Raw genomic sequence first — 27,706 nt, forward strand, 5'->3', positions numbered from 1 at the left:
ACATAGAAAAAAGAGAAAAAACACGACTAACTTTGGAGAGCTTAAGAATACAACAAAAAATACACCAGGTTATGAATTTAAAAGAGGACGCTAACAATACAAGCAACATCTATACCGCAGTTGTACAAAGAGCAAAGAAACAATCGCAAATCAGTGCTACTTGATAATATGTAAATATGTGTGTGTGTTTTTAAACTGTGATATTACAATTAGTTAAACAATCAATGTAAGTAACAATTGTCAAGATTAAATTTTCATGTTTATTGTTGGATAAAGTAGTTAATATTTATATATTTGATATATTTTCAAATAAAAACAGCTTTCTGATGATGACGCAGTAAGCGTCGAAACGCGTCAAAGAATACAAAAACAACAAAGTACACTTATTAAAACGACCATAAAAGCTCTACCCAGCAAACCAATTTTTGAGATAGTTATTAAAACTGTTTAAGGGTTGTCAAATGTTTTTTCTCGTTTAAATCCTTTAATTCTAGAGCTAAATATGATAGAACCCGCGAACGCAATTTTTTAGCCCATTCGTTTTGGTTGTTCAACAAATTTGAGTAGATCACTTAGCAGTTGTTTGCTTTAGAGCGACAATTTTTGATATAGTTATTAAAATAAAACTTTTTAAGGTGGTCAAACGTTGTTTCTCGCATATTCTTTAATTCTAGAGTTAAATGTGATAAACACCGCGCACGAAATCTTTTAACCCATTCGTTTTGGTTAATCGACCGCTCCGTCCTCGGGTAGCCTACATATTGCGTTTTTCTAAATAAACTCTTCTGCCTAAAGGTTAAGCATGGTTAAAATACGTAAGTCGTTTCGTTCAAAAATTTGAGTAGTTCAGTCAGCAGTTGTTCGCTTCAGAGCGACAATTTTTGAGATAGTTATTAAAACTTTTAAAGGTGGTCAAAGGTTGTTTCTCGTTTTATGTCCTTTAATTCTAGAGTTGAATGTGATAAACACCGCGTACGAAATTTTTTAACCCATTCGTTTTGGTTACTCGACCGCTCCGTCCTCGTGTAGCCTACATATTAAGTTTTTGTAAATAAACTTGCCGGCCTAAAGGTTTAGCATGGTTAAAATACGAAAGTCGTTTTGTTCGACAAATTTGAGTAGATCACTCAGAAGTTGTTTGCTTCAGAGCGACAATTTTTGAGATAGTGATTAAAACTTTTTAAAGTTTGTCAAACGTTGTTTCTCGTTTTATATCCTTTAATTCTAGAGTTAGATATGATAAAAACCGCGCACGAATTTCTTTAACCCTTTCGTTTTGGTTACTCGATCGCTCCGTCCTCGTGTAGCCTACATATTGGTTACTCGACCGCTCCGTTCTCGTGTAGCCTACATATTGCGTTTTCTAAATAAACTTACCGGCCTAAAGTTTAAGCATGCTTAAAATACGTAAGTCGTTTCGTTCAACAAATTTGAGTAGATCACTCAGCAGTTGTTTGCTTCAGAGCGACAATTTTTGAGATAGTGATTAAAACTTTTTAAAGTTTGTCAAACGTTGTTTCTCGTTTTATATCCTATATATCCGTTTTGGTTACTCGACCGGTCCGTCCTCGTGTACCCTACATATGCGTTTTTCTAAATAAACTTGCCGGCCTAAATGTTAAGCATGCTTAAAATACGTAGGTCGTTTCGTTCAACAAATTTTTTGAGTAGATCACTTAGCAGTTGTTTGCTTCAGAGCGCCAATTTTTGAGATAGTTATTAAAACTTTTTTAAAGTTCTCAAACGTTGTTTCTCGTTTTACATAATTTAATTCTAGAGTTAGATATGATAAAAACTGCTTACGATTTTTTTTAACCCATTCCTTTTGGTTACTCGACCGCTCCGTCGTCGTCTAGCCTACATATTGCGTTTTTCTAAATAAACTTACCGGCCTAAAGGTTAAGCATGCTTAAAATACGTAAGTGGTTTCGTTCAACAAATTTGAGTAGATCACCCAGCAGTTGTTTGCTTCAGAGCGACAATTTTTGAGATAGTGATTACAACTTTTAAAGGTGGTCAAACGTTGTTTCTCGTTTTATATCTTCTAATTCTAGATTTAAACATGATAAAAACCGCGTACGAATTTCTTTAACCCATTTGTTTTAGTTATTCGACCACTCCGTCCTCGTGTAGCCTACATATTGCGTTTTTCTAAATAAACTTACCGGCCTAAAGGTTAAGCATGATTAAAATACGTAAGTCGTTTCGTTCAAAAATTTGAGAAGATCACTCAGCAGTTGTTCGCTTCAGAGCGACAATTTTTGATAGAGTTATTAAAACTTTTAAAGGTGGTCAAACGTTGTTTCTCGTTTTATATCCTTTAATTCTAGATTTAAATATGATACAAATCGCGTACAAATTTCTTTAACACATTCGTTTTGATTACTCGACCGCTCCGTCCTCGTGTATCCTACATATTGCGTTTTTCTAAATAAACTTACCGGCCTAAAGGTTAAGCATGATTAAAATACGTAAGTCGTTTCGTTCAAAAATTTGAGTAGATCACTCAGCAGTTGTTTGCTTCAGAGCGACAATTTTTGATAGAGTTATTAAAACTTTTAAAGGTGGTCAAACGTTGTTTCTCGTTTTATATCCTTTAATTCTAGATTTAAATTTGATAAAAACCGCGTACGAATTTCTTTAACCCATTCGTTTTAGTTACTCGACCGCTCCGTCCTCGTGTAGCCTACATATTGCGGTTTTCTAAATAAACTTACCGGCCTAAAGGTTAAGCATGCTTAAAATACGTAAGTCGTTTCGTTCAACAAATTTGAGTAGATCACTCAGCATTTGTTTGCTTTTATATCCTTTAATTCTAGATTTAAATATGATACAAACCGCGTACAAATTTCTTTAACCCATTCGTTTTGATTACTCGACCGCTCCGTCCTCGTGTAGCCTACATATTGCGTTTTTCTAAATAAACTTACCGGCCTAAAGGTTAAACATGCTTAAAATACGTAAGTCGTTTCGTTCAAAAAATTTTAGTAAATCACTCAGCAGTCGTTTGCTTCAGAGCGACAATTTTTGATATAGTTATTAAAACTTTTAAAGGTGGTCAAACATTGTTTCTCGTTTTATGTCCTTTAATTCTAGACTTAAATATGATAAAAACCGCGTACGAATTTCTTTAACCCATTCGGTTTGGTTACTCGACCGCTCCGTCCTCGTGTAGCCTACATATTGCGTTTTTCTAAATAAACTTACCGGACTAAAGGTTAAGCATGCTTAAAATACGTAAGTCGTTTCGTTCAACAAATTTGAGTAGATCACTCAGCAGTCGTTTGCTTCAGAGCGACAATTTTTGAGATAGTGATTAAAACTGTTTAAAGTTTGTCAAACGTTGTTTCTCGTTTTATACCCTTTAATTCTAGAGTTAGATATGATAAAAACCGCGCACGAATTTCTTTAACCTTTTCGTTTTGGTTACTCGACCGCTCCGTCCTCGTGTAGCCTACATATTGCGTTTTTCTAAATAAACTTACCGGCCTAAAGGTTAAGCATGATTAAAATACGTAATACTAGGTTCAAAGACACACCAAATTGGCAATTTATACTGTTTGGGCAATTTATTACGCAATTTGTCATATAATAAATTGTAATAATAAATTGCCAATTTAAAAAAAATTGCGTAATAAATTGTTTCAACCTGCAAATGCAACATTGTAAAGTGTGTTTATTGAGTATATTTAAACGTCACTTAGGCATGGCTGAACTATATGGTTGGCTCATTTCATCAGCTGATTTTATGGCTTTCATTTCACTGGAGTAGGGACTGTCAAAAGAAGATGGCAAAATCAAAATGAAAACAAAACACTGAACACATTTTCTTACAACACACAAAAATTTCAAAGTTTTATGTTTTCATTCCATTCCATTCACCTAATACCAACACGCGCATTTTGACAGTCTCGACAAAGATATATTGTTACTGTAGAGATGAGCCAACCAGCTATCAAATTACTATTGTGTAAGCTAAATAGAGTTGTATGAACACCACTCAATTTAAATCGAAATGGCCTCAATTTATTTTTCCGTTTGAACATAGTATAAGTCGTTTCGTTCAAAAAATTTGAGTAGATCACTCAGCAGTTGTTTGCTTCAGAGCGACAATTTTTGAGATAGTGATTAAAATTTTTAAAGCTTGTCAAACGTTGTTTCTCGTTTTATATCCTATTTATTTGTTTTGGTTACTCCACCGCTCCGTCCTCGTGTAACCTACATATGCGTTTTTATACTCAGTTGAGCAGAGCTCACAGAGTATATTAAGTTTGATTGGATAACGGTTGGTTGTACATATATAAAGGAATCGAGATAGATATAGACTTCCATATATCAAAATAATCAGGATCCAGAAAAAATTTGATTGAGCCATGTCCGTCCGTCCGTCCGTCCGTCCGTCCGTTAACACGATAACTTGAGTAAATTTTGAGGTATCTTGATGAAATTTGGTATGTAGGTTCCTGAGCACTCATCTCAGATCGCTATTTAAAATGAACGATATCGGACTATAACCACGCCCACTTTTTCGATATCGAAAATTTCGAAAAACCGAAAAAATGCGATAATTCATTGCCAAAGGCGGTTAAAGCGATGAAACTTGGTAGATGGGTTGACGTTATGACGCAGAATAGAAAATTAGTAAGATTTTGGACAATGGGCGTGGCACCGCCCACTTTTACAAGAAGGTAATTTAAAAGTTTTGCAAGCTGTAATTTGGCAGTCGTTGAAGATATCATGATGAAATTTGGCAGGAACGTTACTACTATTACTATATATGTGCTGAATAAAAATTAGCAAAATTGGATGAAGAACACGCCCACTTTTTAAAAAAAATTTTTTTTAAATTCAAATTTTAACAAAAAATTTAATATCTTTACTGTATATAAGTAAATTAAGTCAAAATTCAACTCCAGTAATGATATGATGCAACAAAATACAAAAATAAAAGAAAATTTCAAAATGGGCGTGGCTCCGCCCATTTTCATTTAGTGTGTCTAGAATACTTTTAATGCCATAAGTCGAACAAAAATTTACCAATCCTTTTGAAATTTGGTAGGAGCATAGATTCTATGACGTTAACTGTTCTCTGTGAAAATGGGCGAAATCGGTAGAAGCCACGCCCAGTTTTTATACACAGTCCACCGTCTGTCCTTCCGCTCGGCCGTTAACACAATAACTTGAGCAAAAACCGATATATCTTTACTAAACTTAGCCCACGTACTTATCTGAACTCACTTTATCTTGGTATAAAAAATGGCCGAAATCCGACCATAACCACGCCCACTTTATCGATATCGAAAATTACGAAAAATTAAAAAAATGCCATAATTCTATACCAAATACGAAAAAAGGGATGAAACATGGTAACTGGATTGGTTTATTGACGCAAAATATAACTTTGGAAAAAACTTTGTAAAATGGGTGTGACACCTACCATATTAAGTAGAAGAAAATGAAAAAGTTCTACAAGGCGAAATCAACAGCCCTTGGAATCTTGGCAGGAATACTGTTAGTGTTATTGAATATATAAATAAATTAGCAGTACCCGACAGATGATTTTCTGGATCACCTGATCCACATTTGGTCGATATCGCGAGAACGCCTTCACATATACATCTAAGGGCCACTCGCTTTTAAAACCCTCATCAATACCTTTAATTTGATATCCATATCGCACAAACACATTCTAGAGTCAACCCTGGTCCACCCTAATGGCGATATCTCGAAAAGGCGTGCACCTATAGACCTAATGCCCACTCCCTCTTAAAATGCTCAGTAACACTTTTCGTTTGATACCCATATCGTAAAAACATTCTAGAGTCACCCCTGGCCCACCCTAATGGCGATATCTCGAAAAGGCGTCCACCTATAGACCTAATGTCCACTCCCTCTTAAAATGCTCAGTAACACCTTTCCTTTGATACCCATATCGTACAAACATTCTAGAGTCACCCCTGGCCCACCCTAATGGCGATATCTCGAAAAGGCGTCCACCTATAGACCTAATGCGCACTCCCTCTTAAAATGCTCAGTAACACCTTTCGTTTGATACCCATATCGTACAAACACATTCTAGAGTCACCCCTGGCCCACCCTAATGGCGACATTTCGAAAAGGCGTCCACCTATAGACCTAATGCCCACTCCCTCTTAAAACGCTCAGTAACACCTTTCATTTGATTCCCATATCGTACAACTAGAGACACCCCTGGTCCACCTTTATGGCGATATCTCGAAACGGCGTCCACCTAGGGAACTAAGGATCACTCCTTTTCAAAATACTCATTAACAGCTTTCATTTGATACCCATATCGTACAAACATATTCTAGAGTCACCCCTGGTCCACCTTTATGGGGATTTCTCGAAAAGGCGTTCACCTATAGAACTAAAGCCCATTCCCTTTTAAAATACTTATTATCACCTTTCATTTGATACCCATATCGTACAAACACATTCTAGAGTCAGCTCTGGTCCACCTTTATGGCGATATCCCTAAATGGCGTCCATCCATAGAAATATGGCCTACTCTCTCTTAAAATACTCTTTAATACCTTCCATTTGATACACATGTCATACAACCACATTCCAGGGTTACCCTAGGTTCATTTTCCTACATGGTGATTTTCCTTATTTTGTCTCCATAGCTCTCAACTGAGTATGTAATGTTCGGTTACACCCGAACTTAGCCTTCCTTACTTGTTCTAAATAAATTTGCCGGCCTAAATGTTAAGCATGCTTAAAATACGTAAGTCGTTTCGTTCAACAAATTTGAGTTGATCACTTAGCAGTTGTTTGCTTCAGGGCGACAATTTTTGAGATAGTTATTAAAACTTTTTTAAAGTTGTCAAACGTTGTTTCTCGTTTTATATAATTTAATTCTAGAGTTAGATATGATAAAAACCGCTTGCGATTTTTTTTAACCCGTTCGTTTTGGTTACTCGACCGCTCCGTCCTCGTGTAGCCTACATATTGCGTTTTTATACTCAGTTGAGCAGAGCTCACAGAGTATATTAACTTTGATTGGATAACGGTTGGTTGTACAGGTATAAAGGAATCGAGATAGATATAGACTTCCATATATCAAAATCATCGGTATCGAAAAAAAATTCGATTGAGCCATGTCCGTCCGTCCGTCCGTCCGTCCCTTAACACGATAACTTGAGTAAATTTTGAGGTATCTTGATGAAATTTAGTATGTAGGTTCCTGGGCACTCATCTCAGATCGCTATTTAAAATGAACGATATCGGACAATAACCACGCCCACTTTTTCGATATCGAGAATTTCGAAAAATCGAAAAAGTGCGTTAATTCATTACCAAATACGGATGAAGCGATGAAACTTGGTACGTGAGTTGAACTTATGACACAAAATAGAAAACTAATAAAATTTTGGACAATGGGCGTGGCACCGCCCACTTTTAAAAGAAGGTAATTTAGAAGATTTGCAAGCTGTAATTTGGCAGTCGTTGAAGATATCATGATGAAATTTGGCAGGAACTTTACTGTTATTACTATATGTCTGCTTAATAAAAATTAGCAAAATCGGAGAACGACCACGCCCACTTTTTAAAAATTTTTTTTTTTAAATTCAAATTTTAAAAGAAAAGCTAATATCTTTACAGTATATAAGCAAATTATGTCAACATTCAACTACAGTAATGATATATTGTAACAAAATACAATAATAAAAGAAAATTTCAAAACGGGCGTGGCTCCGCCCTTTTTCATTTAATTTGTCTAGGATACTTTTAATGCCATAAGTCGAACAAAAATTTACCAATCCTTGTGAAATTTGGTAGAGGCTTAGATTCTAGGACAGTAACTGGTTTCTGTGAAAAAGGGCGAAATCGGTTGAAGCCACGCCCAGTTTTTATACACAGTCGACCGTCTGTCCTTCCGCTCGGCCGTTAACACGATAACTTGACCCAAAATCGATATATTTTTACTAAACTCAGTTCGCGTACTTATCTGAACTCACTTTGCATTGGTGTAAAAAATGGCCGAAATCCGACTATGACCACGCCCACTTTTTCGATATCGAAAATTACGAAAAATTTAAAAAATGCCATAATTATATACCAAATACGAAAAAATGGATGAAACATGGTAATTGTATTGGTCTATTGACGCAAAATATAACTTTAGAAAAAAACTTGGTAAAATGGGTGTGACACCTACCATATTAAGTAGAAGAAAATGAAAAAGTTTTGCAGGGCGAAATCAAAAGCCCTTGGAATCTTGGAAGGAATACTGTTGGTGGTATTACATATATAAAAAAATTAGCGGTTCCCAACAGGTGATGTTCTGGGTCACCCTGGACCACATTTTGGTCGATATTTCGAAAACGCATTCACATATACAACTAAGGGCCAATCCATTTTAAAACCCTCATTAATATCTTTCATTTCATACCCATATCGTACAAAAAAATTCTAGAGTCACCCCTGGCCCACCTTTATGGCGATATCTCGAAAAGGCATTCACCTATAGAACTAAGGCCCACTCCCTTTAAAAATACTCATTAACACCTTTCATTTGATACCCATTTCGTACAAAAAAATTCTAGAGTCACCCCTGGCCCACCTTTATAGCGATATCTCGAAAAGGCATCCACCTATAGAACTAAGGCACACTCCCTTTTAAAATAATCATTAACACCTTTCATTTGATACCCATATCGTACAAACAAATTCTAGAGTCACCCCTGGTCCACCTTTATGGCGATATCTTGAAAAGACGTCCACCTATAGAGCTAAGGCCCACGCCCTTTTAAAATACTCATTAACACCTTTCATTTGATACCCATATCGTACAAACAAATTCTAGAGTCACCCCTGGTCCACCTTTATGGCGATATCTCGAAAAGGCGTCCACCTATATAACTAAGGCCCACGCCCTTCTAAAATACTTATTAACACCTTTCGTTCGATACCCATGTTGTACAAACGCATTCTAGAGTCACCCCTGGTCCACGTTTATGGCGATATCCCGAAAAGGCGTCCACCCATAGAACTAAGGCCCACGCCCTTTTAAAATACTCATTAACACCTTTCATTTGATACCCATATCGTACAAACAAATTCTAGAGTCACCCCTGGTCCACCTTTATAGCGATATCTCGAAAAGGCGTCCACCTATATAACTAAGGCCCACTCCCTTTTAAAATACTCATTAACATCTTTCGTTCGATATCCGTGTTGTACAAACTCATTCTAGAGTCGCCCCTGGTCCACGTTTATGGCGATATCCCGAAAAGGCGTCCACCCATAGAACTAAAGCCCACGCCCTTTTAAAATACTCATTAACACCTTTCATTTGATACCCATATCGTACAAAAAAATTCTAGAGTCACCCCTGGTCCACCTTTATGGCGATATCTCGAAAAGGCGTCCACCTATAGAACTTAGGCCCACTCCCTTTTAAAATTATCATTAACACATTTCATTTGATACCCATATCGTACAAATAAATTCTAGAGTCAGGCCTGGTCCACCTTTATGGCGATATCCCTAAATGGCGTCCATCTATAGAACTATGGCCCACTTCCTCTTAAAATACTCTTTAATACCTTCCATTTGATACAAATGTCATACAAACACATTCCAGGGTTACCCTAGGTTCTTTTTACAACATGGTGATTTTCCCTTACTTTGTCTCCACAGCTCTCAACTGGGTATGTAATGTTCGGTTACACCCGAACTTAGCCTTCCTTACTTGTTCTAAATAAACTTACCGGCCTAAAGGTTAAGCATGCTTAAAATACGTAATTGGTTTCGTTCAACAAATCTGAGTAGATCACTCAGCAGTTGTTTGCTTCAGAGCGACAATTTTTGAGATAGTGATTAAAACTTTTTATAGTTTGTCTCGTTTTATATCCTTTAATTCTAGATTTAAATATGATACAAACCGCGTACGAATTTCTTTAACCCTTTCCTTTTTGTCACTGGACCGCTCCGTCCTCGTGTAGCCTACATATGCGTTTTTCTAAATAAACTTACCGGCCTAAAGGTTAAGCATGCCTAAAATAGTAATAAAACTGTTTAAAGGTTGTTAAACGTTGTTTCTCGTTTTATATCCTTTAACTCTAGAGTTAAATATGATAAAAACAGTGTACGAATTTCTTTAACCCTATCGTTTTGGTTACTCGACCGCTCCGTCCTAGTGTAGCCTGCAAACTTACCGGCCTAAAGGTTAAGCATGCTTAAAATACGTTAATCGTTTCGCTCAACAAATTTGAGTAGATCACTTAGCAGTTGTTTGCTTCAGAGCGACAATTTTGGAGATAGTTATTAAAACTTTTTTAAAGTTGTCAAACGTTGTTTCTCGTTTTATATAATTTAATTCTAGATTTAGATATGATAAAAACCGCTTACGATTTTTTTTAACCCATTCGTTTTGGTTACTCGACCGCTCCGTCCTCGTGTAGCCTACATATTGCGTTGTTCTAACTAAACTTACCGGCTTAAAGGTTAAGCATGCTTAAAATACGCAAGTAGTTTTTCTCAACAAATTTGAGTAAATCACTAAGCAGTTGTTTGCTTTAGAGAGACAACTTTTGAGATAGTTATTAAAACTGTTTAAAGTATGTCAAACGTTTTTTCTCGTTTTATATCCTTTAATTCTAGAGTTAAATATAATAAAAACCGCGTACGAATTGTTGTAACCCATTCGTTTTGGTTACTCGACCGCTCCGTCCTCGTGTAGCCTACATATTGCGTTTTTCTAAATAACCTTACCAGCCTAAAGGTTGAGCATGGTTAAAATACGTAAGACGTTTTGTTCAACAAATTTGAGTAGATAACTCAGCAGTTGTTTGCTTCAGAGCGCCAATTTATGATATAGTTATTAAAATTGTAAACGTGGTCAAACGTTGTTTCTCGTTTAATGTCCTTTAATTCTAGAGCTGAATGTGATAAACACCGCGTACGAAATTTTTTAACCCATTCGTTTTGGTTACTCGACCGCTCTGTCCTCGTGTAGCCTACATATTAAGTTTTTGTAAATAAACTTAACGGCCTAAAGGTTTAGCATGGTTAAAATATGTAAGTCGTTTTCTTCGACAAATTTGAGTAGATCACTCAGCAGTTGTTTGCTTCAGAGCGACAATTTTTGATATAGTTATTAAAACTTTTAAAGGTGGTCAAACGTTGTTTCTCGTTTTATATCCTTTAATTCTAGACTTAAATATGATAAAACCGCGTACGAATTTCTTTAACCCATTCGGTTTGGTTACTCGACAGCTCCGTCCTCGTGTAGCCTACATATTGCGTTTTTCTAATTAAACTCTCCGGCCTAAAGGTTAAGCATTGTTAAAATACGTAAGTCACTTTGTTCAACAAATTTGGGTAGTTCAGTCAGCAGTTGTTCGCTTCAGAGCGACAATTTTTGAGATAGTTATTAAAACTTTTTAAAGGTTGTCAGCTGTTTCTCGTTTTATATAATTTAATTCTAGAATTAAATATGATAAGACCCGCGTACGAATTTTTGTAACCCATTCATTTTGGTTACTCGACCGCTCCGTCCCCGTGTAGCCTACTTACTTACTTACTTAATTGGCGCTTAACCGTCTAAATGGTTATGGCCGTCCAACAAGGCGAGCCAGTCGCTCCTAAGCTACGCCAATCGGCGCCAATTGGTCACACCAAGGGAGCTTAAATCGTTTTCCACCTAGTCCTTCCAACGGAGTGGGGGCCGCCCTCAACCTCTGCTTCCATAGGCGGCTTCCGATAGAAACACTTTCTTGGCCGGAGCATCATCTTTCATTCGCATAATATAGCCTAGCCAGCGCAGCCGCTGCGTTTTAATTCGCTGGACTATGTTGATGTCTGTATATAGCTTGTACAGCTCATTATTAAATCTTCTTCGGTACTCGCCATCGCCAACGCGTAGAGGTCCATAAATCTTTCGAAGAACTTTTCTCTCGAACACTCCCAAAGCCGCTTCATCTGCTGTTTTCATGGTCCATGCTTCTGCCCCATATAGCAGGACGGGTACCATAAGTGACTTGTAGAGTATGATTTTCGTTCGCCGAGAGAGGACTTTTCTTTTAAATTGCCTACCTAGTCCAAAGTAGCATTTATTGGCAAACCTGATTTTTCGCTGGATTTCAGTGCTGATGTTGTTGCTAGTGTTGATGCTGGTTCCCAAATAAACGAAGTCTTATACTATTTCGAAACTATGGCTACCAACAGTAGCGTGGTTGCCAAGGCGCATATGCGCTGACTCTTTGCTCGATGACAGCAGGTACTTCGTTTTGTCCTCATTCACCATCATACATGTTGCGTTATTCTAAATAAACTTACCGCCCTAAAGGTTGAGCATGATTAAAATACGTAAGTCGTTTGGTTCAACAAATTTGAGTATATCACTCAGCAGTTGTTCGCTTCAGAGCAACAATTTTTGAGATAGTTATTAAAACTTTTTAAAGGTTGTCAAACGTTGATTCTGGTTTTATGTCCTTTAATTCTGGAGTTAAATATGTAGCCTACATATTGCTTATTTCTAAATAAACTTTCCGGCCTAAAGGTTAAGAATGGTTAAAATACGTAAGTCATTTTGTTCAACAAATTTGAGCAGATCACTCAGCAGTAGCTTGCTTCAGAGCGACAACTTTTGAGATAGTTATTAAAACTGTTTAAAGGTTGTCAAACGTTTTTTCTCGTTTTATATCCTTTAATTCTAGAGATAAATATAATAAAAACCGCGTACGAATTGTTGTAACCCATTCGTTTTGGTTACTCGACCGCTCCTTCCTCGTGTAGACTACATATTGCGTTTTTCTTAATAAACTTACCGGCCTAAAGGTTGAGCATGTTTAAAATACGTTAATCGTTTTGTTCAACAAATTTATGTAGATCACTCAGCACTTGTTTACTTCAGAGCGACAAGTTTTGAGATAGTTAATAAAACTGTTTAAGGGTTGTCAGTTGTTTCTCGTTTTATATAATTGAATTCTAGAGTTAAATATGATAAGACCCGCGTACGAATTTTTGTAACCCATTCATTTTGGTTACTCGACCGCTCCGTCCCCGTGTAGCCTACTTACTTACTTACTTAATTGGCGCTTAACCGTCTAAACGGTTATGGCCGTGCGACAAGGCGCGCCAGTCGCTCCTTCGCTCCGCCAATCGGCGCCAATTGGTCACACCAAGGGAGTTTAAATCGTTTTCCACCTGGTCCTTCCAACGGAGTGGGGGCCGCCCTCTACCTCTGCTTCCATAGGCGGGTTCCGATGGAAACACTTTCTTGGCCGGAGCATCATCTTTCATTCGCATAATATGGCCTAGCCAGCGCAGCCGCTGCGTTTTAATTCGCTGGACTATGTTGATGTCTGCGTATAGCTTGTACAGCTCATCATTAAATCTTCTTCGGTACTCGCCATCGCCAACGCGTAGAGGTCCATAAATATTTCGAAGAACTTTTCTCTCGAACACTCCCAAAGCCGTTTCATCTGCTGTTGTCATGGTCCATGCTTCTGCCCCATATAGCAGGACGGGTACCATAAGTGACTTGTAGAGTATGATTTTCGTTCGCCGAGAGAGAACTTTTCTTTTAAATTGCCTACCTAGTCCAAAGTAGCATTTATTGGCAAACCTGATTTTTCGCTGGATTTCAGTGCTGATGTTGTTGCTAGTGTTGATGCTGGTTCCCAAATAAACGAAGTCTTTTACTATTTCGAAACTATGGCTGCCAACAGTAGCATGGTTGCCAAGGCGCATATGCGCTGACTCTTTGCTCGATGACAGCAGGTACTTCGTTTTGTCCTCATTCACCATCATACATGTTGCGTTATTCTAAATAAACTTACCGCCCTAAAGGTTGAGCATGATTAAAATACGTAAGTCGTTTGGTTCAACAAATTTGAGTATATCACTCAGCAGTTGTTCGCTTCAGAGCAACAATTTTTGAGATAGTTATTAAAACTTTTTAAAGGTTGTCAAACGTTGATTCTGGTTTTATGTCCTTTAATTCTGGAGTTAAATATGATAAAAACCACGTACGAATTTTTTTAACCCATTCATTTTGGTTACTCGACCACTCTGTCCTCGTGTAGCCTACATATTGCTTATTTCTAAATAAACTTTCCGGCCTAAAGGTTAAGAATGGTTAAAATACGTAAGTCATTTTGTTCAACAAATTTGAGCAGATCACTCAGCAGTAGCTTGCTTCAGAGCGACAACTTTTGAGATAGTTATTAAAACTGTTTAAAGGTTGTCAAACGTTTTTTCTCGTTTTATATCCTTTAATATTAGAGCTAAATATGATAAAAACTGCGTACGAATTTTTTAACCCATTCGTTTTGGTTACTCGACTGCTCCGTCCTCGTGTAGCCTACATATTGCTTATTTCTAAATAAACTTTCTGGCCTAAAGGTTGAGCATGGTTAAAATACGTAAGACGTTTTGTTCAACAAATTTGAGTAGATAACACAGCAGTTGTTTGCTTCAGAGCGCCAATTTATGATATAGTTATTAAAACTTTTAAAGGTGGTCAAACGTTGTTTCTCGTTTTATGTCCTTTAATTCTAGAGTTGAATGTGATAAACACCGCGTACGAAATTTTGTAACACGTTCGTTTTGGTTACTCGATCGCTCCGTCCTCGTGTAGCCTACATATAAGTTTTTGTAAATAAACTTACCGGCCTAAAGGTTTAGCATGGTTAAAATACGTAAGTCGTTTTTCGACAAATTTGAGTAGATCACTCAGCAGTTGTTTGCTTCAGATCACCAATTTATGATATAGTTATTAAAACTTTTAAAGGTGGTCTAACGTTGTTTCTCGTTTTATGTCCTTTAATTCTAGAGTTGAATGTGATAAATACCGCGTACGAAATTTTATAACCCATTCGATTTGGTTAATCGACCGCTCCGTCCTCGTGTAGCCTACATATTACGTTTTTCTAAATAAACTTACCGGCCTAAAGGTTGAGCATGGCTAAAATGCGTAAGTCGTTTTGTTCGACAAATTTGAGTAGATCACTCAGCAGTTGTTTGCTTCAGAGCGGCAATGTTTGCGATAGTTATTAAAACTGTTCAAAGGTTGTCAAACGTTGTTTCTCATTTTATATCTTTTAATTCTGGAGTTAAATACGATAAAAACCGCGTACGGATTTTTTTAACCCATTCATTTTGGTTACTCAACCGCTCTGTCCTCGTGTAGCCTACATATTGCTTATTTCTAAATAACCTTTTCGGCCTAAAGGTTAAGCATGGTTAAAATACGCAAGTCATTTTGTTCAAGAAATTTGATCAGATCACTCAGCAGTTGCTTGCTTCAGAGCGACAACTTTTGAGATAGTTATTAAAACTTTTTAAAGGTTGTCAGACGTTTTTCTCGTTTTATATCCATTAATTCTAGAGATAAATATAAAAAAAACCGCGTAAGAATTTTTGTAACACATTCGGTTTAGTTACTCGGCCGCACCGTCCCCTTGTAGCCTACATATTGCTTATTTCTAAATAACCTTTTCGGCCTAAAGGTTAAGCATGGTTAAAATACGTAAGTCGTTTTGTTCAACAAATTTGAGTAGATCACTCAGCAGTTGTTTGCTTCAGAGCGACAATTTATGATATAGTTATTAAAACTTTTAAAGGTGGTCAGACGTTGTTTCTCGTTTTATGTCCTTTAATTTTAGAGTAGAATGTGATAAACACCGCGTACGAAATTTTTTAACCCATTCGTTTTGGCTACTCGACCGCTCCGTCCTCGTGTAGCCTACATATTACGTTTTTGTAAATAAACTTACGGGCCTAAAGGTTGAGCATGGTTAAAATATGTAAGTCGTTTTGTTCTACAAATTTGAGTAGATCACTCAGCAGTTGTTTGCTTCAGAGCGACAATTTTTGATATAGTTATTAAAATTTTAAAGATTGTCAAACGTTGTTTCTCGATTATATCCTTTAATTCTAGATTTAAATATGATAAAAACCGCGTACGAATTTCTTTAACCCATTCGGTTTGGTTACTCGACCGCTCCGTCCTCTTGTAGCCTACATATTGCTTATTTCTAAATAACCGTTTCGGCCTAAAGGTTAAGCATGGTTAAAATACGTAAGTCATTTTGTTCAAGAAATTTGAGCAGATCACTCAGCAATTGCTTGCTTCAGAGCCACAACTTTCGAGATAGTTATTAGAACTGTTTAAAGGTTGTCAAACGTTTTTCTCGTTTTATATCCTTTAATTCTAGAGATAGATATAAAAAAAACCGCGTAAGAATTTTTGTAACCCATTCGTTTTGGTTACTCGGCCGCACCGTCCTCTTGTAGCCTACATATTGCGTTTTTCTAAATAAATTTACCGGCGTAAAGGTTGATCATGGTTAAAATACGTAAGACGTTTTGTTCAACAAATTTGAGTAGATCACTCAAGCAGTTGTTTGCTTCAGAGCGCCAATTTATGATATAGTTATTAAAACTTTTAAAGGTGGTCAGACGTTGTTTCTCCTTTTATGTCCTTTAATTTTAGAGTAGAATGTGAAAAACACCGCGTACGAAATTTTTTAACCCATTCGTTTTGGTTACTCGACCGCTCCGTCCTCGTGTAGCCTACAAATTGCGTTTTTCTAAATAAATTTACCGGCCTAAAGGTTAAGCATGCTTAAAATACGTAAGTGGTTTCGTTCAACAAATTTGAAGAGATCACTCAGTAGTTGTTTGCTTCAGAGCGACAATTTTTGAGATAGTGATTAAAACTTTTTAAAGTTTGTCAAACGTTGTTTCTCGTTTTATATCCTTTAATTCTGGAGTTAGATATGATAAAAACCGCTTACGATTTTTTTAACCCATCCGTTTTGGTTACTCGACCGCTCCGTCCTCGTGTAGCCTACATATTGCGTTTTTCTAAATAAACTTACATGCCTAAAGGTTAAGCATGTTTAAAATACGTAAGTGGTTTCGTTCAACAAATTTGAGTAGATCACTCAGCAGTTGTTTGCTTCAGAGCGACAATTTTTGAGATAGTGATTAAAACTTTTTAAAGTTTGTCAAACGTTGTTTCTCGTTTTATATCCTTTAATTCTGGAATTAGATATGATGAAAACCGCGTACGAACTTGTTTAACCCATTCGTTTTGGTTACTCGACCGCTCCGTCCTCGTGTAGCCTACATGTTGCGTTTTTCTAAATAAACTTACCGGCCTAAAGGTTGAGCATGGTTAAAATACGTAAGTCGTTTTGTTCGACAAATTTGAGTAGATCACTCAGCGTACGAATTTTTGTAACCCATTCATTTTGGTTACTCGACCGCTCCGTCCCCGTGTAGCCTACTTACTTACTTACTTAATTGGCGCTTAACCGTCTAAACGGTTATGGCCGTGCAACAAGGCGCGCCAGTCGCTCCTTCGCTCCGCCAATCGGCGCCAATTGGTCACACCAAGGGAGTTTAAATCGTTTTCCACCTGGTCCTTCCAACGGAGTGGGGGCCGCCCTCTACCTCTGCTTCCATAGGCGGGTTCCGATGGAAACACTTTCTTGGCCGGAGCATCATCTTTCATTCGCATAATATGGCCTATCCAGCGCAGCCGCTGCGTTTTAATTCGCTGGACTATGTTGATGTCTGCGTATAGCTTGTACAGCTCATCATTAAATCTTCTTCGGTACTCGCCATCGCCAACGCGTAGAGGTCCATAAATCTTTCGAAGAACTTTTCTCTCGAACACTCCCAAAGCCGCTTCATCTGCTGTTGTCATGGTCCATGCTTCTGCCCCATATAGCAGGACGGGTACCATAAGTGACTTGTAGAGTATGATTTTTGTTCGCCGAGAGAGGACTTTTCTTTTAAATTGCCTACCTAGTCCAAAGTAGCATTTATTGGCAAACCTGATTTTTCGCTGGATTTCAGTGCTGATGTTGTTGCTAGTGTTGATGCTGGTTCCCAAATAAACGAAGTCTTTTACTATTTCGAAACTATGGCTGCCAACAGTAGCATGGTTGCCAAGGCGCATATGCGCTGACCCTTTGCTCGATGACAGCAGGTACTTCGTTTTGTCCTCATTCACCATCATACATGTTGCGTTATTCTAAATAAACTTACCGGCCTAAAGGTTGAGCATGATTAAAATACGTAAGTCGTTTGGTTCAACAAATTTGAGTATATCACTCAGCAGTTGTTCGCTTCAGAGCAACAATTTTTGAGATACTTATTAAAACTTTTTAAAGGTTGTCAAACGTTGATTCTGGTTTTATGTCCTTTAATTCTGGAGTTAAATATGATAAAAACCACGTACGAATTTTTTTAACCCATTCATTTTGGTTACTCGACCACTCTGTCCTCGTGTAGCCTACATATTGCTTATTTCTAAATAAACTTTCCGGCCTAAAGGTTAAGAATGCTTAAAATACGTAAGTCATTTTGTTCAACAAATTTGAGCAGATCACTCAGCAGTAGCTTGCTTCAGAGCGACAACTTTTGAGATAGTTATTAAAACTGTTTAAAGGTTGTCAAACGTTTTTTCTCGTTTTATATCCTTTAATATTAGAGCTAAATATGATAAAAACTGCGTACGAATTTTTTAACCCATTCGTTTTGGTTACTCGACCGCTCCGTCCTCGTGTAGCCTACATATTTCTTATTTCTAAATAAACTTTCTGGCCTAAAGGTTGAGCATGGTTAAAATACGTAAGACGTTTTGTTCAACAAATTTGAGTAGATAACACAGCAGTTGTTTGCTTCAGAGCGCCAATTTATGATATAGTTATTAAAACTTTTAAAGGTGGTCAAACGTTGTTTCTCGTTTTATGTCCTTTAATTCTAGAGTTGAATGTGATAAACACCGCGTACGAAATTTTGTAACACATTCGTTTTGGTTACTCGATCGCTCCGTGCTCGTGTAGCCTACATATAAGTTTTTGTAAATAAACTTACCGGCCTAAAGGTTTAGCATGGTTAAAATACGTAAGTCGTTTTTCGACAAATTTGAGTAGTTGTTTGCTTCAGAGCACCAATTTATGATATAGTTATTAAAACTTTTAAAGGTGGTCTAACGTTGTTTCTCGTTTTATGTCCTTTAATTCTAGAGTTGAATGTGATAAATACCGCGTACGAAATTTTATAACCCATTCGATTTGGTTAATCGACCGCTCCGTCCTCGTGTAGCCTACATATTACGTTTTTCTAAATAAACTTACCGGCCTAAAGGTTGAGCATGGCTAAAATGCGTAAGTCGTTTTGTTCGACAAATTTGAGTAGATCACTCAGCAGTTGTTTGCTTCAGAGCGGCAATGTTTGCGATAGTTATTAAAACTGGTCAAAGGTTGTCAAACGTTGTTTCTCATTTTATATCTTTTAATTCTGGAGTTAAATATGATAAAAACCGCGTACGGGTTTTTTTAACCCATGCATTTTGGTTACTCAACCGCTCTGTCCTCGTGTAGCCTACATATTGCTTATTTCTAAATAACCTTTTCGGCCTAAAGGTTAAGCATGGTTAAAATACGCAAGTCATTTTGTTCAAGAAATTTGATCAGATCACTCAGCAGTTGCTTGCTTCAGAGCTACAACTTTTGAGATAGTTATTAAAACTGTTTAAAGGTTGTCAAACGTTTTTCTCGTTTTATATCCATTAATTCTAGAGATAAATATAAAAAAAACTGCGTAAGAATTTTTGTAACACATTCGGTTTAGTTACTCGGCCGCACCGTCCTCTTGTAGCCTACATATTGCGTTTTTCTAAATAACCTTACCGGCCTAAAGGTTGATCATGGTTAAAATACGTAAGTCGTTTTGTTCAACAAATTTGAGTAGATCACTCAGCAGTTGTTTGCTTCAGAGCGACAATTTATGATTTAGTTATTAAAACTTGTAAAGGTGGTCAGACGTTGTTTCTCGTTTTATGTCCTTTAATTTTAGAGTAGAATGTGATAAACACCGCGTACGACCGCTCCGTCCTCGTGTAGCCTACATATTACGTTTTTGTAAATAAACTTACGGGCCTAAAGGTTGAGCATGGTTAAAATATGTAAGTCGTTTTGTTCTACAAATCTGAGTAGATCACTCAGCAGTTGTTTGCTTCAGAGCGACAATTTTTGATATAGTTATTAAAATTTTAAAGATTGTCAAACGTTGTTTCTCGATTATATCCTTTAATTCTAGATTTAAATATGATAAAAACCGCGTACGAATTTCTTTAACCCATTCGGTTTGGTTACTCGACCGCTCCGTCCTCTTGTAGCCTACATATTGCTTATTTCTAAATAACCTTTTCGGCCTAAAGGTTAAGCATGGTTAAAATACGTAAGTCATTTTGTTCAAGAAATTTGAGCAGATCACTCAGCAGTTGCTTGCTTCAGAGCCACAACTTTTGAGATAGTTATTAAAACTGTTTAAAGGTTGTCAAACGTTTTTCTCGTTTTATATCCTTTAATTCTAGAGATAGATATAAAAAAAACCGCGTAAGAATTTTTGTAACCCATTCGTTTTGGTTACTCGGCCGCACCGTCCTCTTGTAGCCTACATATTGCGTTTTTCTAAATAAACTTACCGGCGTAAAGGTTGATCATGGTTAAAATACGTAAGTCGTTTTGTTCAACAAATTTGAGTAGATTACTCAAGCAGTTGTTTGCTTCAGAGCGCCAATTTATGATATAGTTATTAAAACTTTTAAAGGTGGTCAGACGTTGTTTCTCCTTTTATGTCCTTTAATTTTAGAGTAGAATGTGAAAAACACCGCGTACGAAATTTTTTAACCCATTCGTTTTGGTTACTCGACCGCTCCGTCCTCGTGTAGCCTACAAATTGTGTTTTTCTAAATAAACTTACCGGCCTAAAGGTTAAGCATGCTTAAAATACGTAAGTGGTTTCGTTCAGCAAATTTGAGGAGATCACTCAGTAGTTGTTTGCTTCAGAGCGACAATTTTGAGATAGTGATTAAAAGTTTTTAAAGTTTGTCAAACGTTGTTTCTCGTTTTATATCCTTTAATTCTGGAGTTAGATATGATAAAAACCGCTTACGATTTTTTTAACCCATCCGTTTTGGTTACTCGACCGCTCCGTCCTCGTGTAGCCTACATATTGCGTTTTTCTAAATAAACTTACATGCCTAAAGGTTAAGCATGTTTAAAATACGTAAGTGGTTTCGTTCAACAAATTTGAGTAGATCACTCAGCAGTTGTTTGCTTCAGAGCTACAATTTTTGAGATAGTGATTAAAACTTTTTAAAGTTTGTCAAACGTTGTTTCTCGTTTTATATCCTTTAATTCTGGAATTAGATATGATAAAAACCGCGTACGAACTTTTTTAACCCATTCGTTTTGGTTACTCGACCGCTCCGTCCTCGTGTAGCCTACATGTTGCGTTTTTCTAAATAAACTTACCGGCCTAAAGGTTGAGCATGGTTAAAATACGTAAGTCGTTTTGTTCGAAAAATTTGAGTAGATCACTCAGCAGTTGTTTGCTTCAGGGCGACAATTTTTGATATAGTTATTAAAACATTTAAAGGTGGTCAAACGTTGTTTCTCGTTTTATATCCTTTAATTCTAGATTTAAATATGATACAAACCGCGTACAAATTTCTTTAACCCATTCATTTTGATTACTAGACCGCTCCGTCCTCGTGTAGCCTACATATTGCGTTTTTCTAAATAAATTTACCGGCCTAAAGGTTAAGCATGCTTAAAATACGTAAGCCGCGTCGATCAACAAATTTGATTAGATCACTTAGCAGTTGTTTGCTAAATGTTGTTTCTCGTTTTATATCTTTTAATTCTAGAGTTAGATATGATAAAAACCGCCTCGAAATTTTTTAACACATTCGTATTGGTTACTCGACCGCACTGTTCTCGTGTAGCCTACATATGTATTGCGTTTTTCTAAATAACCTCACCGACCTAAAGGTTGAGCATGGCTAAAATACGTAAGTCGTTTTGTTCAACAAATTTGAGTAGATCACTCAGCAGTTGTTTGCTTCAGAGCGACAATTGTTGAGATAGTGATTAAAACCTTTTAAAGTTTGTCAAACGTTGTTTCTAGTTTCATATCCTTTAATTCTAGAGTTAAATATGATAAAAACCGCGTACGAATTTCTTTAACCCTTTCGTTTTGGTTACTCGACCGCTCCGTCCTCGTGTAGCCTACATATGCGTTTTTCTAAATAAACTTACCGGCCTAAAGGTTTAGCATGATTAAACTACGTAAGTCGTTTTGTTCGACAAATTTGAGTAGATCACTTAGCAGTTGTTTGCTAAAGGTTGTTTCTCGTTTTATATCTTTTAATTCTAGAATTAGATATGATAAAAACCGCCTTCGAAATTTTTTAACACATTCGTATTAGTTACTCGACCGCACTGTCCTCGTGTAGCCTACATATTGCGTTTCTCTAAATAACCTCACCGGCCTAAAGGTTGAGCATGGCTAAAATACGTAAGTCGTTTTGTTCAACAAATTTGAGTAGATCACTCAGCAGTTGTTTGCTTCAGAGTGCCAATTCATGATAGAGTTATTAAAACTTTTAAAGGTGGTCAAACGTTGTTTCTCGTTTTATAAGCTTTAATTCTAGATTTAAATATGATAAAAACTGCGTACGAATTTCTTTAAATATTGCGTTTTTCTAAATTAACTTACCGGCCTAAAGGTTAAGCATGCTTAAAATACACAAGTCGTTTCGTTCAGCAAACTTGAGTAGATCACTCATCAGTTGTTTGCTTCAGAGCGACAATTTTTGAGATAGTGATTAAAACTTTTTAAAGTTTGTCAAACGTTTTTTTCTCGTTTTATATCCTAATTGTTGAGATAGTGACTAAAACTTTTTAAAGTTTGTCAAACATTGTTTCTCGTTTTATATCCTTTAATTCTAGAGTTAAATATGATAAAAACCGCCTACGAATTTCTTTAACCCTTTCGTTTTGGTTACTCGACCGCTCCGTCCTCGTGTAGCCTACATATGCGTTTTTCTAAATAAACTTACCGGCCTAAAGGTTTAGCATGGTTAAAATACATAAGTCGTTTCGTTCAACAAATTTGAGTAGATCACTCAGCAGTTGTTTGCTTCAGAGCGACAATTTTTGAGATAGTGATTAAAACTTTTTAAAGTTTGTCAAACGTTTTTTTCTCGTTTTATATCCTTTAATTCTAGAGTTAAGTATGATAAAACCACGTACGAATTTCTCTAACCCATTCGGATTGGTTACTCGAGTGCTTCGTCCTCGTCTAGCCTACATATTGCGTTTTTCTAAATAAACTTACCGGCCTAAAGGTTAAGCATGCTTAAAATACGTAAGTCGTTTCGTTCAACAAATTTGAGTAGATCACTCAGCAGTTATTTGCTTCAGAGCGACAATTTTTGAGATAGTGATTAAAACTTTTTAAAGTTTGTCAAACGTTGTTTCTCGTTTTATATCCTTTAATTATAGAGTTAAATATGATAAAAACCGCGTACGAATTTCTCTAACCCTTTCGTTTTGGTTCCTCGACCGCTCCGTCCTCGTGTAGCCTACATATTGCGTTTTTCTAAATAAATTTACCGGCCTAAAGGTTAAGCATGCTTAAAAAACGTAAGTCATTTCGTTCAACAAATTTGAATAGATCACTCAGCAGTTGTTTGCTTCAGAGCAACAATTTTTGAGATAGTGATTAAAACTTTTTAAAGTTTGTCAAACGTTTTTTTCTCGTTTTATATCCTTTAATTCTAGAGATAAGTATGATAAAACCACGTACGAATTTCTCTAACCCATTCGGATTGGTTACTCGAGCGCTCCGTCCTCGTCTAGCCTACATATTGCGTTTTTCTAAATAAACTTACTGGCCTAAAGGTTAAGCATGCTTAAAATAAGTAAGTCGTTTCGTTCAACAAATTTGAGTAGATCACTCAGCAGTTGTTTGCTTCAGAGCGACAATTTTTGAGATAGTGATTAAAACTTTTTAAAGTTTGTCAAACGTTGTTTCTCGTTTTATATCCTTTAATTATAGAGTTAAATATGATAAAAACCGCGTACGAATTTTTTAACCCTATCGTTTTGGTTACTCGACCGCTCCGTCCTCGTGTAGCCTGCAAACTTACGGCCTAAAGGTTAAGCATGCTTAAAATACGTAAGTCGTTTCATTCAACAAATTTGAGTAGATCACTCAGCAGTTGTTTGCTTCAGAGCGACAATTTTTGAGATAGTGATTAAAACTTTTTAAAGTTTGTCAAACGTTGTTTCTCGTTTTATACCCTTTAACTTTAGAGTTAAATATGATAAAAAGAGTGTACGAATTTTTTAACCCTATCGTTATGGTTACTCGACCGCTCCGTCCTCGTGTAGCCTGCAAACTTACCGGCCTAAAGGTTAAGCATGCTTAAAATACGTAAGTCGTTTCGTTCAGCAAATTTGAGTAGATCACTCAGCAGTTGTTTGCTTCAGAGCGAAAATTTTTGAGATAGTAATTAAAACTTTTTAAAGTTTGTCAAACGTTGTTTCTCATTTTATATCATTTAATTCTAGAGTTAAATATAATAAAAACCGCGTCCGAATTTCTTTAACCCTTTCGTTTTGGTTACTCGACCGCTCCGTCCTCGTGTAGCATACATATGCGTTTTTAAAATAAACTTACCAGCCTAAAGGTTGAGCATGCTTCAAATACCTAAGTCGTTTCGTTCAACAAATTTGAGTAGATCACTCAGCAGTTGTTTGCTTCAGAGCGACAATTTTTGAGATAGTTATTAAAACTTTTTAAAGGTTGTCAAATGTTGTTTTTCATTTTATATCCTTTAATTCAAATTTAAATATGATAAAAACCGCGTACGAATTTCTTTAACCCATTCGTTTTGGTTACTCGACCGCTCCGTCCTCGTGTAGCCTACATATTGCGTTTTTCTTAATAAACTTTCCGGCCTAAAGTTTAAGCATGGTTAACATACGTAAGTCATTTTGTTCAACTAATTTGAGTAGATCACTCAGCAGTTGCTTGCTTCAGAGCGCCAATTTATGATATAGTTATTAAAACTTTTAAATGTGGTCTAACGTTGTTTCTCGTTTTATGTCCTTTAATTCTAGAGTTGAATGTGATAAACACCGCGTACGAAATTTGTTAACCCATTCGTTTTGGTTACTCGTCCGCTCCGTCCTCGTGTAGCCTACATATTACGTTTTTCTAAATAAACTTACCGGCCTAAAGGTTGAGCATGGCTAAAATGCGTAAGTCGTTTTGTTCGACAAATTTGAGTAGATCACTCAGCAGTTGTTTGCTTCAGAGAGACAATGTTTGAGATAGTTATTAAAACTGTTTAAAGGTTGTCAAACGTTGTTTCTCATTTTATATCTTTTAATTCTGGAGTTAAATATGATAAAACCCGCGTACGGATTTTTATAACCCATGCATTTTGGTTACTCAACCGCTCTGTCCTCGTGTAGCCTACATATTGCTTATTTCTAAATAACCTTTTCGGCCTAAAGGTTAAGCATGGTTAAAATACGTAAGTCATTTTGTTCAAGAAATTTGAGCAGATCACTCAGCAGTTGTTTGCTTCAGAGCGACAACTTTTGAGATAGTTATTAAAACTTTTTAAAGTTTGTCAAACTTTGTTTCTCGTTTTATATCCTTTAATTCTAGAGTTAAATATTATAAAAACCGCGTACGAATTTCTTTAACCCTTTCGTTTTGGTTACTCGATCGCTCCGTCCTCGTGTAGCCTACATATGCGTTTTTCTAAATAAACTTACCGGCATAAAGGTTAAGCAGGGTTAAAATACTTACGTCGGTTCGTTCAACAAATTTGAGTAGATCACTCAGCAGTTGTTGGATTCAGAACAATAATTTTTGATATAGTTATTAAAAGTTTTTAAAGGGTGTCAAACGTTGTTTCCCGTTTTTTATCCTTGAATTCTAAAGTTAAATCTGATAAATACCGCATAGGAATTTTTTAACCAATTTGTTTTGGTTACTCGATGGCTCCTTCCTCGTTAGCTTACATTTTGCGTTTTTCTAAATAAACTTACCGGCCTAAAGGTTAAGCATGGTTAGAATACTTAAGTCGTTTCGTTCAACAAATTTGAGTAGATAACTCAGCAGTTGTTGGCTTCTGAACAATAATTTTTGATATAGTTATTAAAAGTTTTTAAAGGGTGTCAAGCGTTGTTTCTCGTTTTATATCCTTTAATATTAGAGCTAAATATGATAAAAACTGCATACGAATTTTTTTTATCTCATTCGCTTTGGTTACTCGATCGCTCCGTCCTCGTGTAGCCTACTTATTGCGTTTTTCTAAATAAACTTACCGGCCTAAAGGTTAAGCATGGTTAAAATACTTAAGTCGTTTCGTTCTACCAATTTAAGTACATCACTCAGCAGTTGTGGGCTTCAGAACAATAATTTTTGATATAGTTATTAAAAGTTTTTAAAGGGTGTCAAGCGTTGTTTCTCGTTTTATATCCTTTAATTCTGGATTTAAATCTGATAAATACCGCTTACGAATTTTAAGCTATTGCATAGATTTTATCGGGGGCTTTGCGACTAAATCAAAAAAAGAAAAACCGTAACGGATATTGTCAAAATGGTTCGCAAAGGTTCGAAAAAATTTCGGTGTTAGCAACAGGCTGATTACATAAAATTGGATTTATTTATGCGAATATTGGTTGTTGTCTTTGGTGTACATTTATCTTCACTACTGCGCTGTAGATGACACTGGTAACCGCCAGATGGCAGATGACCTGCACGCTAGATGATGCACACCAACACACACTCACGCTGTACATAATTGTCTTTGCGGCTGTTGAACTTAGTACAGTAATTACGTATACAGTTGTTCCCTTTGATTTTGAGCTATTGCATAGATTTTATCGCGGGCTTTGAGCATGGCGGCTGAATCAAAAAAACCGTAACTGATATATGTACATAAAATCTTGGAATAACATCTGTTAATAACAGCAAAAGTTTCGGTGTTAGCAACAGGCTGATTACATAAAATTGGATTTATTTATTCGAATATTGGTTGTTGTCTTTGGTGTACATTTATCTTCACTACTGCGCCTAGATGGCACTGGTAACCGCCAGATGCCAGATGACCTGCACTCTAGATTTATTCAATAAAAGTAAAAAATTTGTTTTCTTATCGGTCACCACGCTTAAAAAGTGTAACTTGAATTAATATCAAAGACAAAACTTGAATTAATATCAAAGAAAACAAAATGTTGCATAAATATTATAATTGCATAAGTTGATAATATGCAATAGCTTTACCGTGGCAGTCCCCGAGTGCCACACGTCCTTTTTTTTTTAACCAATTTGTTTTGGTTACTCGACCGCGCCGTCCTCGGTAGCTTACATATGCCTTTTTTATAATTTGCTTACCAATCTAAGGTTAAGCATGCTTAAAATACGTAAGTCGTTTCATTCAACAAATTTGAGTAGATCACTTAGCAGTTGTTTGCTTCAGAGCGACAATTTTTGAGATAGTGATTAAAACTTTTTAAAGTTTGTCAAACGTTGTTTCTCGTTTTATATCATTTAATTCTGGAGTTAGATATGATAAAACCGCGTTCGAAATTTTTTAACCCATTCGTTTTGGTTACTCGACCGCTCCGTCCTCGTGTAGACTACATATTGCGTTTTCTAAATAAACCTACCGGCCTAAAGGTTGAGCATGGTTAAAATACGTAAGTCGTTTTGTTCGAAAAATTTGAGTAGATCACTCAGCAGTTGTTTGCTTCAGGGCGACAATTTTTGATATAGTTATTAAAATATTTAAAGGTGGTCAAACGCTGTTTCTCGTCTTATATCCTTTAATTCTAGATTT

This window comes from Eurosta solidaginis, chromosome 5 (assembly GCF_040869045.1).
Source record: "Eurosta solidaginis isolate ZX-2024a chromosome 5, ASM4086904v1, whole genome shotgun sequence".
Lineage (NCBI taxonomy): Eukaryota > Metazoa > Arthropoda > Insecta > Diptera > Tephritidae > Eurosta > Eurosta solidaginis.